The following is a 15,518-nucleotide window of genomic DNA, read 5'->3' as shown; positions in this document are numbered from 1 at the left end:
CTTCAAAGCTATAAAATTATTCAGTGAAAATACAGGCAAAATATTTATAACCACTAAGAAAGGCAGAGCCTGTAATGCAAAACACACACACGTGTACACACACACACACACACACACACACAAACTCATATGGAAAGATATAGGCAAATGCTTATAAACACAGGGTTAGGGGAGATTTTCTAAAGTAAAGCACACTCACGTGCCAACACCTAAAAAGCCTTACAGGAAAGACTACTCCTTAAAGATAAAAATCTTATTCATGTAAAACCCATCAAAACCAAAATGAAAAAGAAATCAAGGGCTAGAAGACAAGATTTGCACTATAGATATGGTAATAAAAAATTAATATCACAAATAGGTAAGATAATGAGTGTCACTAAGAGACAGGAATTTCTTATCCCAATTATAACCTTATGAAACTGTTATGCTGAGAATGACACAATACCCTCTTTGGGAGGTGGGGAAATTTGCTGTCATCAAACGTAATTATTCTGTGGAGAAATGTGTGGCTATCACCCTAAGCGGAGTACATATATATGATAGTTTTACAACGACCAGGTCAGGTCAGTTTGGAGGGCCAATTGTGCTTGTATCAAATTTAAGTTCAAGGGCCGGGGATTTAGCTCAGTGGTTTCACCGCCTGCTATGCAAGCGCAAGGACCCGAGTTCGATCCCCGGTACAAAAAAAAAAAAAGAAAAATTTAAGTTCGATTTTCAGAACTTCTTCGTTTGGACTTGTGGATGAATGATTGAGGAGGTGTGATTGGATTTTACACTTGGTAAGGAGTAGCTGGAGACATAGATGTGCTAGCAACTAGCCTGGGGCCTAGAGATCAGCTTTTCCAGGAGTTGGAAATGTGGAAAGACCTGGAATGCTAGCACCTTGGTAGCCTCTGAGGGGGAAGCCGGTCCACGATTAAGCTCGGGACCAAGGAAAGTGCAGGGAACAGCAGATCTGAAATTTTAGTCATGAGAACCAACACCTTTCCCTATAATTTATGCCAAACTGAATTAGGGTTACTTTTGTTATTAGGCAAAGAGGCATCCTAACAGGTATGTTAGTTGGAAGCATGAGAACTACACTTCTCCAAATATTTTATCAGCTGAATTTTTCTCCAGAAGGATTCTGCCAGTAGAAGTTATTCACAGATCTGGAGGGCAGAGGAGCCAGAAACCATCAGTTTTACTCTGGCATTGAGGAGCAGACACGTAGCATTTAGGAGATGAGAGGTCTTTGAAAATCACCCTGGCTCCAAGCTTCAGGCAGCTGTGACCATTAGCACTGGTTTCCTTTAGCTCCTGCTTTGGGTGGTAGAAGCTTTGGAATTCTTTCAAAATCAACTATGATAGGAGAGCTTGTGGCGCTTTTTCTAGACTTCAAAAAGGTAAAGCAGTGTCAGCTTTTGCAATTGGGACATACAATCAATGGGCATGATTTCAAAGAGAACAATTCTATTATTAACCAGGATGAGGACTGTCATGGGCCAGAAAGAACATATTTCAAGCTTTAACAAATTAGCTGTTTAGAATTTATCGTGTACCGTGTCAGACACCGCTGGGGATACAATGATTAAAATGCTGATCTGTCCTTTAGAAGCTGTGTCAGGAGATGTGGATTTGACTATATGAAACACTAAAGGCTTAAACTTGAAAGATTTATTTTTTTAGTCAGGTGTGGCAGTGCACGCCTGTAATCCCAGCACTCTGGGAGGCTGAGGCAGGAGGATTGCAAGTCTGAGCCTAGCCTGGGCAATTTAGGGACTTAATGAGCCTCTGTCTCTGTCTCAGAAATAAAAAGTAACAAAATGAGTTGGGGACGTAGCTCAGTAGGAAGGCCCCGGGTTCAATCTCCAGTACTGTAAAAAACAACAACTTTTCTTTTTCATTTAACAAGAAAGAGATCTAGAGGAGATGGTTCCAGGACGGAATAGTCACTTCACAGAGTCCTTGGATGCCAACCTTCTTTTACTTTTCTACTCCGTTATCCTTAGCTGGTGGCATTGATCCTGAAGGTCATCTCATGGTCCCCAGAGGGGCTTTCCTAGTTCTAGGCTCTTCTCTTTACCCCAGGCAGAAGGCAGCTGGAGGGAGGATGGGACAAGATGTTCCAGAAAACATGTCTCCTGATATCTTACTGATCAGAGTTCAGTGACATTGCCATATTTTCCCGGAGAGGCTGGAAAGTGTAGTTTTTATGTGATTTTCTACCACCCTGATTAACTGGGGCTCTGTTAATAAGCAGTGGGAAGGAATGCATTACCGGATGGCAACTTGTATTTTTGCCTTACAGATGAATGGATAAAAAATGTGGTATACACATACAATGGAGTACTACTCAGCCATAAAAAAGAATAAACTTGAGTCATTTGTAGGAAAATAGATACGCCCTGAGACCATAATGAAATAAATCAGACACAGAAGGTTATATATATCATGGTTTCTCTTACATGAGAAACCCAAAATATAGATAATTTAAAGAGAAAAATAAAAGAGAGAGGATAGGAAACAGGGAGATAGATTTTGTGGAAGTTGGGGGTAGCGGGAGAGGGTAAGTCTGGGAGGGATAAAGGAAATAAAAATTTTAAGATGTGATATTTATATATGTACCAATCCTCCAAGATGTACATAATTATTATATATCATAAACATATGCCAATAAAAATAATAATCTTTGCCTTAGCAAAGTTAGAGTCTACCTTGGGAAATTAGCACCTGTAGGTTTGAAAAGACCACAGTATTTTGCGAAGGGCTAAGTGATGGGTTACAGTGGAGTTTGGAAGAAGAAGGGAAGGTGCCAAGGTGGTCTGTGAAAGCTTCCTGGAAGAGCCAGGATTTGAACTCCCCTTTGAGGGTGAGTAGGATTCACGCACACAAGAAACCCCAGCAAGAAGAGCCAGGCTGAGCGGAAGCCCAGAGCTGGGCCGTGCAGATCAGCCATGGGTAGGCAAAACGCGACCAGTCAGACCACACATCTGGCTGGGATGGAAGACTCTTAGGCTAGAAAGGAAGGATTGTTGGCTGATCTTAAAAAGTCACCCAAGATAAAAATTCTGAGCCCTCTCTACCAGGATAAAAAGCTGAGTCCTAAATTGGCTTCCCTGCTGCTGGAATTGACATTTCTGTATTCGCTAACTGATTCACACCAGCCAAAATGACTACAGAATTCATTCCAGTGAGTCGCCCTAGTGGTGGATTGCCCCAAATCCCACAAGAGTGTAATGAGTGAACACACGACGACAGTAATAAAAATAAATGCATGAGAAGCATAGGTCCAAGGCCCAAAGTCATTATTCATTGAATGGGGGGAGGGAGAGGCCTGTGACTAGAGGGGTTCTGGGTCCCTTTCGTAAATGTTAATTGTTTATTTCATGATTCTTCTCTGATCTAAACAGACTTTAAGCTGCCTTTTCTTAATATGCTGCCATAAAGGATTATAAACCGGAGAGGAGGTTGGTTTAAACAAAGTAATCAGAAAGTAAGCAATCTCCTTCTCCTGCTCCCTGGCTCACAGCTTGTTTTGTCTGTTAGAGAACTTGCCTCTTTGCTGCGTGGACCTCAAGGTCAAATAGAGGTCACCCTCTGCTTTTTGAGGTATGGGTGCTTTCACATTATTTGCTCATTTTTATGGCTGAGGATAACCACCCATTTGCCCAAATAACCAGGGCCCTCTCAACACAAAGATCCGAGGGTGGACCCTGGCAGGGGGGCTAATCGTGTTGGACAGAACGCAAACAAGTACAGAATCTCATCGCAAGGATACAAATATTTGCAGTTTAGACAAGGAAGATAGAAATGTGACACAGAGCATTTTAATCATTTAGTAGAATAAATCGTACCAACATGACACTAAAACTGTCAACTTGGTGGAAAAAAGGATAAAAGTCCATTAATAATACAACAGTCATGCTTACTTTTTCACATGAGGAAAATTCCATTACAACAAACAGCCCATGGCCTTCAGGTTGCTTTTATTCAAAGTCAGTTATAAAGAATATATTGCTGGGAATGATATTTTGGATCAGAAGATGAAGCCTAACTAATTGTTTTTTTGGGTTGAGAACCAGCCGAGATGGAGTAGCTGTATGAGTGACCTCTTTTATGCGATATTTTAAAGCGTAGGTCTTTCATGTAGGTGCACAGTTTGGTGAGCAGAATTCAAATCCATATTCTCCCTTGTGCATGGCATAAACTGCAACCTTTTGCAGAGGCCCAGTTGTGCAACTTTGTTCTTTTAAGGCCTGTTCAGAAATTGACTTTCTAGAATTTTGTCCCTTGAGTCCACCATGCTAGAGATCTCACTGTATGCACCCTTTTCAATGACAGATAAAATTTCCCACTTATGAATTTGGACTAATGCTCTTCCTACCTGGTTTTAGAAGCATGTTAGATTTGTCAACAAAGGTCATGACACATCTGGAAGGACACCACACAGGGTCTGCCTGAGGCCCTCTGAATGTACAATCTCCCTGGGGTGAGGGGGTTGTCTGAGCTTAGGGTCCCCTAAAACAGAATCTTTACACAAGGACCTGGGCATGTATAGTTTATTTCAGAGGCAACCCTGGGAGGCACAGTGAAGGACTAGGGATTAAGATGAGGATGCTGGAAACATTGATAAAGGATGCATCACACAGGGGATTCTCAGAGACCCCTTAAAACACACCTCAGACCTGCCCGGGCAAGGCAAGGAAGCTGGGGTGTGTCCTCACTGACCCTGACCTTGTGGACTGAGGAAGACTGAGCCCAGGCTATGGCCTGACATGGAACCAAGCCACGGCAGGCTCAGAGGCTGAAGCAGCAGGTGTGTGACATAGACAGCCCTGGTATTGCAGGAACTTTCAGCAAAGCTTGAGGTGGCCTCCCAGGGACTATGGATGGGACATGGATAATGTCTCCCTCAGAAGCTGTCAGTGCACAGCATATCCTGATATGGCCCTGTGGCCTGTGCCCTCACAACTCATTAGAGGGTCTTCCCAGGGACTCATGCACTCATAGATGGGTGGCTGGATCTAGGGTATGTGATACTGGGATTAATGATGTCTGATAACTAAATTGGTTTAGCATAGTTCTGGGTCTGGATAATGAAAGCCCCACCCTGGGTGTAGGTGGCACCAACCAATAGGTTTGTAGCCTGAATGAACTACAAGGGGAATGAAGAAGGAAGACTTACTTGCTGCCTCCTGCCTACCCTGTCGTGGACTATTTCTGTTCTTTGATGCCCCTCTGTTCCTTTAAATTTGGGCAACAGGTATTTTGTCTCAGGAATGCAAAAACAAACAACAAACAAAAACTAGGAGATGGTTGGGCAGAGAAAGCTCAAGAGCCCTCAGGTCTCCTTCCTGCCCTTGCAATGGTCTTCAGCCCATGCTTCCCACAATGGGGCCCTGTAGTTTCCTACGTGCAGCTGAATGCGTGGAAAGACCACATTGCAGCTCATGGTGACATTCTTGGAGCTGCTTTTGAGCAAACTGAAATGAAGTGACTGCCTGACACAGAGAAGCCCATGAAAATGAGGGTCCATACAGCCTTGAGGGCACCAGGAATTCCAGGCCCTGAGACCCCAGTGCTGATGAAAGGTTCAGAGCCTCCCTCTTGCCTGTCACTAGGCCCTGTGGACCAGGGGCTCCAGCTTTTCTGTAGTTGGGGACTCCTTTGAGAGTCTTTGAATCATGGACTTGCTTCCTAGAATAATGTGCAAATACATCCACGTAAATACACAATTTGCATACATTTTCAGGGGACCTATATAGCCCCAGCAGCTATCAGGGGACATTTGTGTCCATTTCTATGGCCCAAATGATTGAGCTGGACTTTCCCAGCCCCCTGACACTGTCCCTAAGATAATACAGTAAGCTGATGAAGGATCAGCTAGTCAGGGACCATTCCAGCTGTGTCACCATTTGTCTGTGTGCCTGTGGGAAGGGCACTGATCCCTGTGGGCATTGATTCTCTCATCTGCAAATAGGGATAATAATAGTGCTTACCTTGTAGGCAGGGTCAAAGAGTTAGTAGATGTGAGGCATTTAAATATCTTAGTCTGTTTTGTGCTGCTATAACAAAATATCTGAGACCAGGTAATTTATAAAGAACAGGATTTTATTTCCTCACAGCTCTGGAAGTTCGAGGTCAAGTGCAGCAGGATCAAGGTCTGATGAGGATCAGATTCACTTCCATGATGATGCCATGGGCCGGGGATTTAGCTCAGTGGCACTGTGCCTGCCTCAAAAGCACAAGGTCCTGAGTTCGATCCCCTGTACTCCAAAAACCAAATGGTGCCACAGATGTTATGTCCTCTGCAGGAGGAGCACCTGATCCTCCTGTGGCACAGGATGATGGCACAGGAGAGCTGAACATGGACACAGCCCCTTTTCAATCCCTTTACCCATTCACAGAGAGGACCCACCATGCCCTCAACACCATCTAAAATCCCCACCTCTCCACACTGTCACATGGCAACACCAGACTGGAGGGGACACATGCAGACCTTAGCAATGGTGTGTGTCATTGCAGGTGCACCAGGTGCTGTTGCTGGTGTTACTCAGGTGGGGCCTGCTCTGGAAAGTAGGAGTCTCCATGGAAAGTGTGGCTATGATGTCAGTAGATCTCCCAGCTGTGTGACCTTGAGGGAATAGGGCTTTGTTTTTCACTCTCTTGGTATCAATTTCCTTACCAAGGTCACTGGTTCTTCATTAATATTTTGTAATTCCCCTATTTCTATGCCATGGTGATATTATGAAAATTTAAAAAATTATAGTAAACAAAAATAAAAGGGAATGCCAGGCACAGTGATATATGCCTGTAGTCTCACATAATCAGGAGACTGAGGCAGAAGGATTGCTTCAGCCCAGGAGTAAAGACCAGCCTGGGGAACAAAGTGAGATCCTGTATAAAAGAAAGAAGAAAGAAACAGAGTGAGAGAGAGAGAGAGAGAGAGAAAGGAAAGTAGGTTATCATTAAACTGCAGTAGTCTCCCTTTATCCAGTTTCACTTTCTGTGGTTTCACTTACTTATAGTCCAAAAATATTAACAGAAAATTCCAGAAATAATTCCTAAATTTTAAATTGTGTGTTATTCCAAGCAGCCTGGTGAAATCTCACACCATCCTACTTCATCCCCCCAGGGGAAGACTCAGTGTTTCCACCCTGTATACACTACCTGCCTTGAGATGGGGGAGAGAAAGTGGAGAGCTGTATTCACAAAACTTTCTTTATAGTTGCTATAATTGTTTTATTTTCTCGTTAGCTGCTGTTAATATTTTACAGTGCCTAATCTGTAAATTAGGCTTCACAATAGACACGTACATTTAGAAAAACTTAGTATGTTAGGGTTCAGTACTGCCCACAGTTTCTGGCACCAGGCCACTGTATATAAAATGCTCAGGCTCAACTATAGTGAGAACCCTAATAAAGCTGTCAGATGTTTTCGTGTATATAAGGAGTCACTAGGAAGGTGGTAGCCTCAACTGTGCACAGGTACCAGGGTGTGGTTTGTATTGATGACTTGAATACCATGGCCAATACCATGAGGTGACAGATTTTTATAAAATCTGTCAGAAAGTGACCCACTCTTGATAAAGTTCTTGATAGAACAGTAGGAAAACCTCTCAGAGCACATGTGGCTACACATGCCTGTAATTGCAGCACTCTAGGAGGCTGAGGCAGGAGGATAGCAAGTTTAAGTCCAGCCTGGGCAACTTAGTGAGAGCCTATTTAAAAATTTAAAAATATTTTTCTTTATAAATGGGACTAGAGGGGTGGGGATTTAGCTCAGTGGCAGCGAGCCTGCCTCAGAAGTGCAAGGTCCTGAGTTTGATCCCCAGTACAAAAAATAAATAAATAAATAAATAAATGGGACTAGAGGTGTAGCTCAGTGCAAAGGCACTGGGTTCAATCCCTAGCACTGTAAAAACAAACAACACAACAACAGACAAATATCACACACACACACACACACACACACACACACACACGCTCCCCAAACAACTTCATTTTAATAGTTTATATTCCTGCAAAAATGAGTATAAACCTGTGACAAAGCCCTCTTCGATTATACAGAATACAGTCAGATTTCAGGCTCAATCATTGTAAACAGGCTTTGTGCCTTATAGCTGTCCAGCCGCACTCTTGGCCACATCCTGGTGGTGGACGGGGCACATTCTCTGCTGATGAGGGTGGTGCCACAGGTCGAAGGAAGGAGCTCATCCCTGCTCTGGCCACTAAGGCCAGGAATGTCAACCCCCACTCATTGTGATATCAAAAGTCCCTCTAAGTTTCTAAAACACACCCTCGTAGGGAAGTACATTTCTCATAACAACCACTGGTTTCCTCGTCTTGAATCAAAAAAGCCCAAAACCTCAGGACCAGAAAAAGCCTTCTTTGGTCTAGATTTTACTGCAGTCTCAGCCTGGGGCAATAAGACTAGAGCAGGGCCAGCCGGAGGGGACCTCCAAAGCCCTCTCACTCCTCTCTGCAGGGCCTTCCACCATCTGCTTCCGCCTCGCTTTCTCCCTATCTAAACCTCCTTTCAAAAACGGAGATAGCAGATATTTGTCTCTCGGTACAAATATACGTTAATCTTATGTCTCTCAAATCCAAATAGCCTAGAAGAACATAAAGGCAATGAAAAATTTATAGTATCAATGAGATACCATTTCCTGCTCATCATGCCCCCCACAGACTGGGGATCGAACTCAGGACCTTGTGCTTGCCAGGCAGGCTCAGTGCCACTGAGCTAAATCCCCAGCCCCCTTGCTCATCAATTTGGAGAAAATTTCAAAGTCCAACAATACCAAACATTGGGGATAAAAAGGTGGGGAAATTGGTGTAACCAGTTTGGGGGGCAGTTTGATTTTATCCATTAAAACTGGAAACACCCATATCCTATAATCCCGGAAAGCTACTCCTAGATAGATATATCTTAGAGAAACACTGTGGTTGCCACCCAAAGATGTATGTGTTTGTGACAGTATTGCTTTTTAGAGTGAAAAACTCAATCAACTGGAAAGCTTTAAATGTCATTAATAGAAGAACAGATTCATATATCACCATGTAGTCAGATGCAGAATATTACACAGCAATCCCAAGGATGAATCAGAACTTTGTGTCTGCCCAGTGATGAATCTTTAAAATAATACTGAGAAGCTAATTGCAGGGTGTATAGTGTGTGAGACCATTTAAATAGTTTAAAAATCTTCAAAACAATAGCATATATTGTTTATAGATGCACGCATGTGGAGTAAAAGCATAAAGCATGTATAAAAGTGATTAATTTTTACACCAACATCACGATCTTGGTTATTTCTGGAGAAGGAGAAGAAGAAGAAGATCGGGGAGGGGGTTGCAGGAACCCCATGGTTTCTTTGCAAGCTTCTGTTTTCTTAAAAAAAAAAAAAATCAGAGAGAAATGTGGCAGAATGTCCAGGTTTAATTTGCTATAAGTAGTGCTGGATTTATGAGGTATTCGTGATCTCTTTTATAAAGTATTCTGATGAGTAATATTCCATAATAAAATAATTTTTTAAATAGATGTGTCTATAAGGGGGATTTTTACTTTTTATTTAACAAATTCTTTTTGACCTGCTAAGCGGCAGGGGCTGAGGTAAAGAAATGGGCAATGAACAAGGGTCACACAGAGGCTTCGTGACAAGGACACAGGCCCAGCAGCCTCCCCCAGAGAGAAGGCAGGGAGATGCCGCCAGGGGCTCTGCGAGTCCCCGCGCGGGCACAGCAGGTGGGCACCAGGCACCGTTGACTAAGCGAAGTGAAGAACTGAACAAGGACTGTATTCATTTGGAAACTTCGCTTGGGCACAGGCACGCACTCAGCATAACAGCGGCTTGCACCTTTCTTAGCCTGTGGCCAAAAGACATAAATAGAAACCAAAATTAATTTCATTGTGGGCTTCCCACAAGTCAAGTATGGCAGGAAAGCCTATCGTTTTCTGCGTTTACATGGTTTCTGCGCTGGCGATGCCAACCCCAAAGTGAAGCTAAGCCACCCCTGTATCTTGGACGCTCCTGCTAGCTGTGTCCCCAACTCCTGCCTCTAAGATCCGGGAGCTCTTTGAAATGTCGGCCTTCCAGTTTCTCTGCTCAAAATCCTGCTCACCCTGAACAGTGTCTCTTCCTTTCTTTTATGTTTGCACTGTTAATGTTTTTCTCTGGCCTAAAAAGCCCAGGCCATCAGGAACTAGAGTTGCCTTTCTGCCTTAAACTAAGCACATAAAATATATGAAAAAATGGGGACAGAGTTGGACAGGGGTTCAGAGGATAGGAGGATGACTGAGGGGCAGCAGACTTGGGGGTAATGAAGATATTTGTTACCTTGATGAGGTGATTTTTTTTTTTACAGGTGTGTGCTTATTTCAAAATTTATTAGGTTGTTAATGAATGGGTGAAGATGTGATTTTTTTTAATACCATGGAGTACTACTCTGCCATAAAGAAGGATCAGCTTCAGACATTTATAGTTAAATGAATGCACCTTGAGACCATACCACATTGTTTCTCTGGTGTGAGAACCCGGAAACGAAAATAAGGACTAAAATGTATAATAGATATTGGGAAATGGAAACAAAATGTTCAAAAGGGAAGGGGAACAAGGGAGAAGGGAGGGAGAAAGGAAGGGACAGGAAAAAAAGTGAAAATAGAAGCAAAAATGGAAACAAAACTTTGGTATATAGGGAGGGGAGGGAGGAATGGGGAAAAAAGAGGCAGAATGTATCATGTACAGGTGCAAATTCCCTACGATGAGTGTTATGATCATGTATGCCTAAAATGTAAATAAATGTTTTGTTATTAAAAAGTTTGAGCCCAGCCTTAAAAATAAAAAGAAACACGATTACTTACACACACAAATTCATCAGGTTGTGTACTTCAAATATGAGCGGTTTATTATATGTCAATTATACTTCAATAAAGCTGTTTAAAATGTACTAAGAAAAAAATAAAGAACCAGGAAGCACAGGCACCATTTAAAAAATATTCTCATGCTATTAATCGGGTGATTTCTCTTCACTTAGCAGATTTTGAAAATTCCTGGGGAGCAGAGGTGAACATAGAGTAAAAACTTCCCCTCCTCTGTCAGCTTTGTGACCACTGCTCAGCACAGGTAGATATACTATGAAGTGAACCCAGTTCCTCGGCTAAACAGTCCTTCCTTCCCAAACACCCGCACCTAACTTTTTATAGCTTTGTGCGGCAGCACATGCGGTGGGATCCATCCCGGGCGGGCCAGAGGCTGTGACTTCAGCCAGCAACAGCTGCCACATGGACTGAGCCTTGTGGTCCTCGACAGCACCCCCTGTGTCATGAAGGCAGGACGTGGAGTCAGAGATTATTCTTAAATCCTAAGATCTAAAATTGTTTGACCTGTTGGTTTCGGATTTCCTTGGGATGCATTAGCTCTTTCCTTTTATTTTATTTAAAAAAAATTTTTTTTTGGTGCTGGGTATCGAACTCGGGTCCTTGCGCTTGGGCAGCAGGTGGCAAAACCACTGAGCTAAATCCCAGGCCCAGCTCTTTCCTTTTAAATTTATTTTTTATTTTATTAGTACATATTTGCATTTCACGCAATTTGCAATCATCTTGGGGAGTGGTTACATGTAGAAACCACAGCTTCTTTCCTTCTTTTTAAAAATCCCCTTCCCTTTCCCTCCTCTTCACCCCCTCCAATTCCCCTGTCCCGTTTTTCATTCTTGTTGATATTATCAATCTTAGCTCATGGTATGGCATATAAAGTTTACATTAACTGAGGTTCTCAGGGTCCTGTACATGGCGTATCTTTATTTGCATAGCTCTTTGTGTTAGTCTGTTCATCCCTTTGGAATGGGAATGACCAGCCTGTCCCTGGCCTGCCATGCATTTTGGGAGCACATTGCTTGTTGGGTTTCAAGGGCTCACAATGAGCCCTACCATGAGCCTCAACTGTGTCCCATTTGGATGAAATCTTGGTGAGACTTTGGGGCCAGTGGGATGAGGTGAATGCATTTTGTAAGTGAGGAAGACATGGGTTTGGGTGACCAGGGGTTAGGTGCCACGCTGAGGATGAATGCGGAACTCCAAATTTCATACCCCGGAGGGGAGGGCATTCAGGGGGCTAGAGGGCTGCTCTCTGCTCTGGTGGGTGGGATCCGTGCCACTTACAGGCTTGAGTCTGCCTCAAAAATAAATAAATATATTAAAAAGACTGAAGCTGTAGCTCAGGGCAAAAGTCCTGGGTTCGAGCCTCAGTATGGGTTGAGGCGGGAGGTTGGAGGGTGTGAGCTCATCTTTCCCTTCCCCTTTTGGCTTCTTCCAAGCAAGAACACATCAAGCAGGTGCTGTTTTGACACCTTGTAAGCACAGAGCAAGCCCTTCCTATGTATCAAATCTGTTAGCAACTTGATTTTAGGCTTACAGCCAGCCTGCAAGGCTGTAAGAAACCAATTTCTATTTTAAAAATATATCATCCAGTCAAAGGTCTTTTGTTATAGCAGCAGGAAAAGACTAAGAGAAGTACTTAAAGGGAAATTTATAGTATTAAAATGCTTACATTAGAAAAAAGGTTGTCTCAGAAAGAAAGAAAGAGAGCAAGCAAGCAAACAAGCAAGCTGGGTGTGGTGGCACACACCTGTAATCCCAGCACTAGGGAGGCTGAGGCAGGAGGATTGAAGTAAATTTGAGGCTGGCCTGAGCTACACAGTGAGTTGAAGTTCAGCCTAAACTACACAGTGAGACCCTGTCTCAACAAAACAAGGTAAGGCAAAACAAAACAATACAAAAAACCCTCAAAAAACCAAAGGACTAGGGTCAGGGATTTAGCTCAGTGGTTCCACCGCCTGCCTTTCAAGTGCGAGGTCCCGAGTTCGATCCCCCGTACCCCCCCCAAAAAACAAAAGAAAAAAACAAAACAAAACGAAAATACAAAGGACTTTGGGGGAGGTGATAGAATTGTATGTATCCTGAATGTGATGTTTACACAAAAACTGCACATGCAGCCACACATCCAAATGTCAATTTTATTACATGTTAGTTAAAATAAAGAAAGGAAAGGTCATATCTACGTAGGGGCCCTGATTCCTTAGGAAAAATAGAATTTGCCAGAATGTTGGGTTCCCTATTTAATTCTAGAGGAGAAAACAAATATTTTGGAGTCAAGTAAATAGGTAAATAAAAATAATGCCAAGGAAATAAGCCAAACTAAAAGAGCATACCTACTTGCAGGCTCAGTGCCAGGAGGTCAGAAGTAGCCAGCTGGGTAAATGTTATCCTACGTAACTACAAAGCACGGACAAAATCCTGCTTCAAGTTGTTAGTGCAACAGGCAGAACTGGAAAACAAAAACTAGACAGGGCTGCTTTCTGATCTGAAATTGTCAGCGTTCAAAGGTTTAGTGTGCTGCTTTCCTTCATTGACTTAACTTCATTTTCTTTCTTTCTTTCTTTTTTTTTGTACCGGGGATTGAACTCGGGTCCTTGCACTTTCGCAGCAGGCGGTGAAACCACTGAGCTAAATCCCTGGCCCTTAACTTCATTTTCTATCATGCTGGGCCTATTGAGTACTCTGACTCCATTTTTCCTTAAAGAAAGTTTGTGTATGGGACTCACAGCGGGTTTATAGTGATGTGTAGGGGGCCGGGGGATGTAGCTCAGTGGTTCTGCTGCCTGCCTGGCAAGTGCAAGGTCCTGAGTTCCATCCCTGGTACCAAAAAAAAAAAAAGAACTGGACTATTCATAGTGATGTGTATTTTCCTCTCTCTACATCTCAGTGATTTTTTAAAAAATTCCCTACTGAGCATGGATTACTTTTACAAACTAATATGTGAAGTACATTTTAAGAATTTAAACCAAGCTGAGGTGTGGTGTGTATGCTTGTAATCCCAGCCCTCAGGAAGCTGTGGCAGGAGGATTATGAGTTCAATGCCAGCCTGGACTACACAGTAAAATCCTGTCTCAAAAAACCAAACCAAAACCCTGAAGTCAATTGCTAGAGTATTTTTCACACAGAAAATTTCTGGACTTTGTTTTATTTTGCAAATAAGAATGGGCTAATAATCTAGGTACAATATCAACTGGTTATAAATGAGTGCTTCTAAAATGGTTTCAAATACTGAGCTCCCTTAAAAAGAGTATATGTAAAACAGTTCGGCAGTTTTCCAAAGAGTTAAGCACAGAATTACCATATAACCCAGCAATTCCACTAGCTATATAGCCCCTAAAATTGAAGACAGGTATTCAAACAAAAATTTGTACATGAATGCTCAAAGCAGATTATTCCCAATTGCCAAAAGACAACAACTTAAATATCCATCAGCTGATAAATTCCTTATATCCATACTGATAAATATTATATATGCACATAATGGAATATTATTTGGCCATGAAACAGAGTAAGTACTGATACATGCTTCAAGATGGCTGAACTTTGAAAAATATTATGCTGTTGATGTGAAACATAAAATATCACATACTGTACGAGCCCCTTTATATGAAATATCTCAAACAGATAAATACAGATAAAGAGGTAAGATTAGTGGTTACAGGGCCTGGGGAGAGGGAAGCATGGGGATTAACTGCTTACTCTAGAATCTATCAAATATCCTAATGATGTGTGAAATACGGCTTCTTCTAAGTGGGAGCCTATTTTTTCCTCAGGCTAGAAACCTGCCTAGGACAGAGACAGCTATCACTTATATTACTAAACAAACACGTTAGGGCTCCCATCTTGAGCAAGGCTTTCTCTCAACACCATCCTTAACAGACTTGGAGGAGGCCCTCTGTCCATAAATTATGCTGCCTTATTGATTGTCCAATGGGAGTTACATAAACTCGCCTGTGCTGTTTTTATTTTCGTTGCTTTGGTCAGTACAGATTCAGGGATGGTAAAGAACCTAGCGCTTGAGGAACATCCCACATCCCTATTGTTTCCTTGCTTCCTCCATCTCCTAACACATACTACATTCCACTTCTTGTGTTCCCTCGCACTGGCCCTGTTCCAGAGTCCACAGGTACAGTGGAAGGGAGGTGTATTTTTCAGTTCACGCCCTTCTCTCCTCAGTTTTCTATGCCTCAGTTTGTCTAGCATTAAAAAAGCTAGCATGGTGGCAAATGCTTATAATCCCATCATTTGGGAGGCCAAGGCAGGAGACTCGCCAGGAGTTCAAGGCCAGCTTGAACTACAAAGCAATACCCTGTATCTAAATAAATAAATAAAACTAAAAACCTCCACCTTTAATATAAAGAAAAGCATTATATAGAAGGGTTTCCATCTTTGAAGAGTTACCAAATATACTGTCTTATCTTTTCCCCCGAAATGCAACTTTTCTCTCAAAGAGTACAAACTTCCGTTTCAAAACAGGGTCATCCCTGTAATCCTAGCACTCTGGGAGGTTGAGGCAGGAGGATAGAAAACTGCAGTCCAGCCTAGGCCATTTAGTGGGATTCTGTCTCAAAATAAAAAAAGAAAAACGCCTGGGGATGTAGCTCAGTGCAAAGGCCCTGGGCTCAATCCCTAATAACAAAGTGGGGGGTATGTAAAAATAATTC

Source organism: Heterocephalus glaber, unplaced genomic scaffold, assembly GCF_053883595.1.
Source record: "Heterocephalus glaber isolate CG9 unplaced genomic scaffold, H.glaber_assembly_v1.0 deba00001497, whole genome shotgun sequence".
In the NCBI taxonomy this organism is placed as follows: Eukaryota; Metazoa; Chordata; class Mammalia; order Rodentia; family Bathyergidae; genus Heterocephalus; species Heterocephalus glaber.
Note: the sequence above shows the minus strand (reverse complement) of the source record.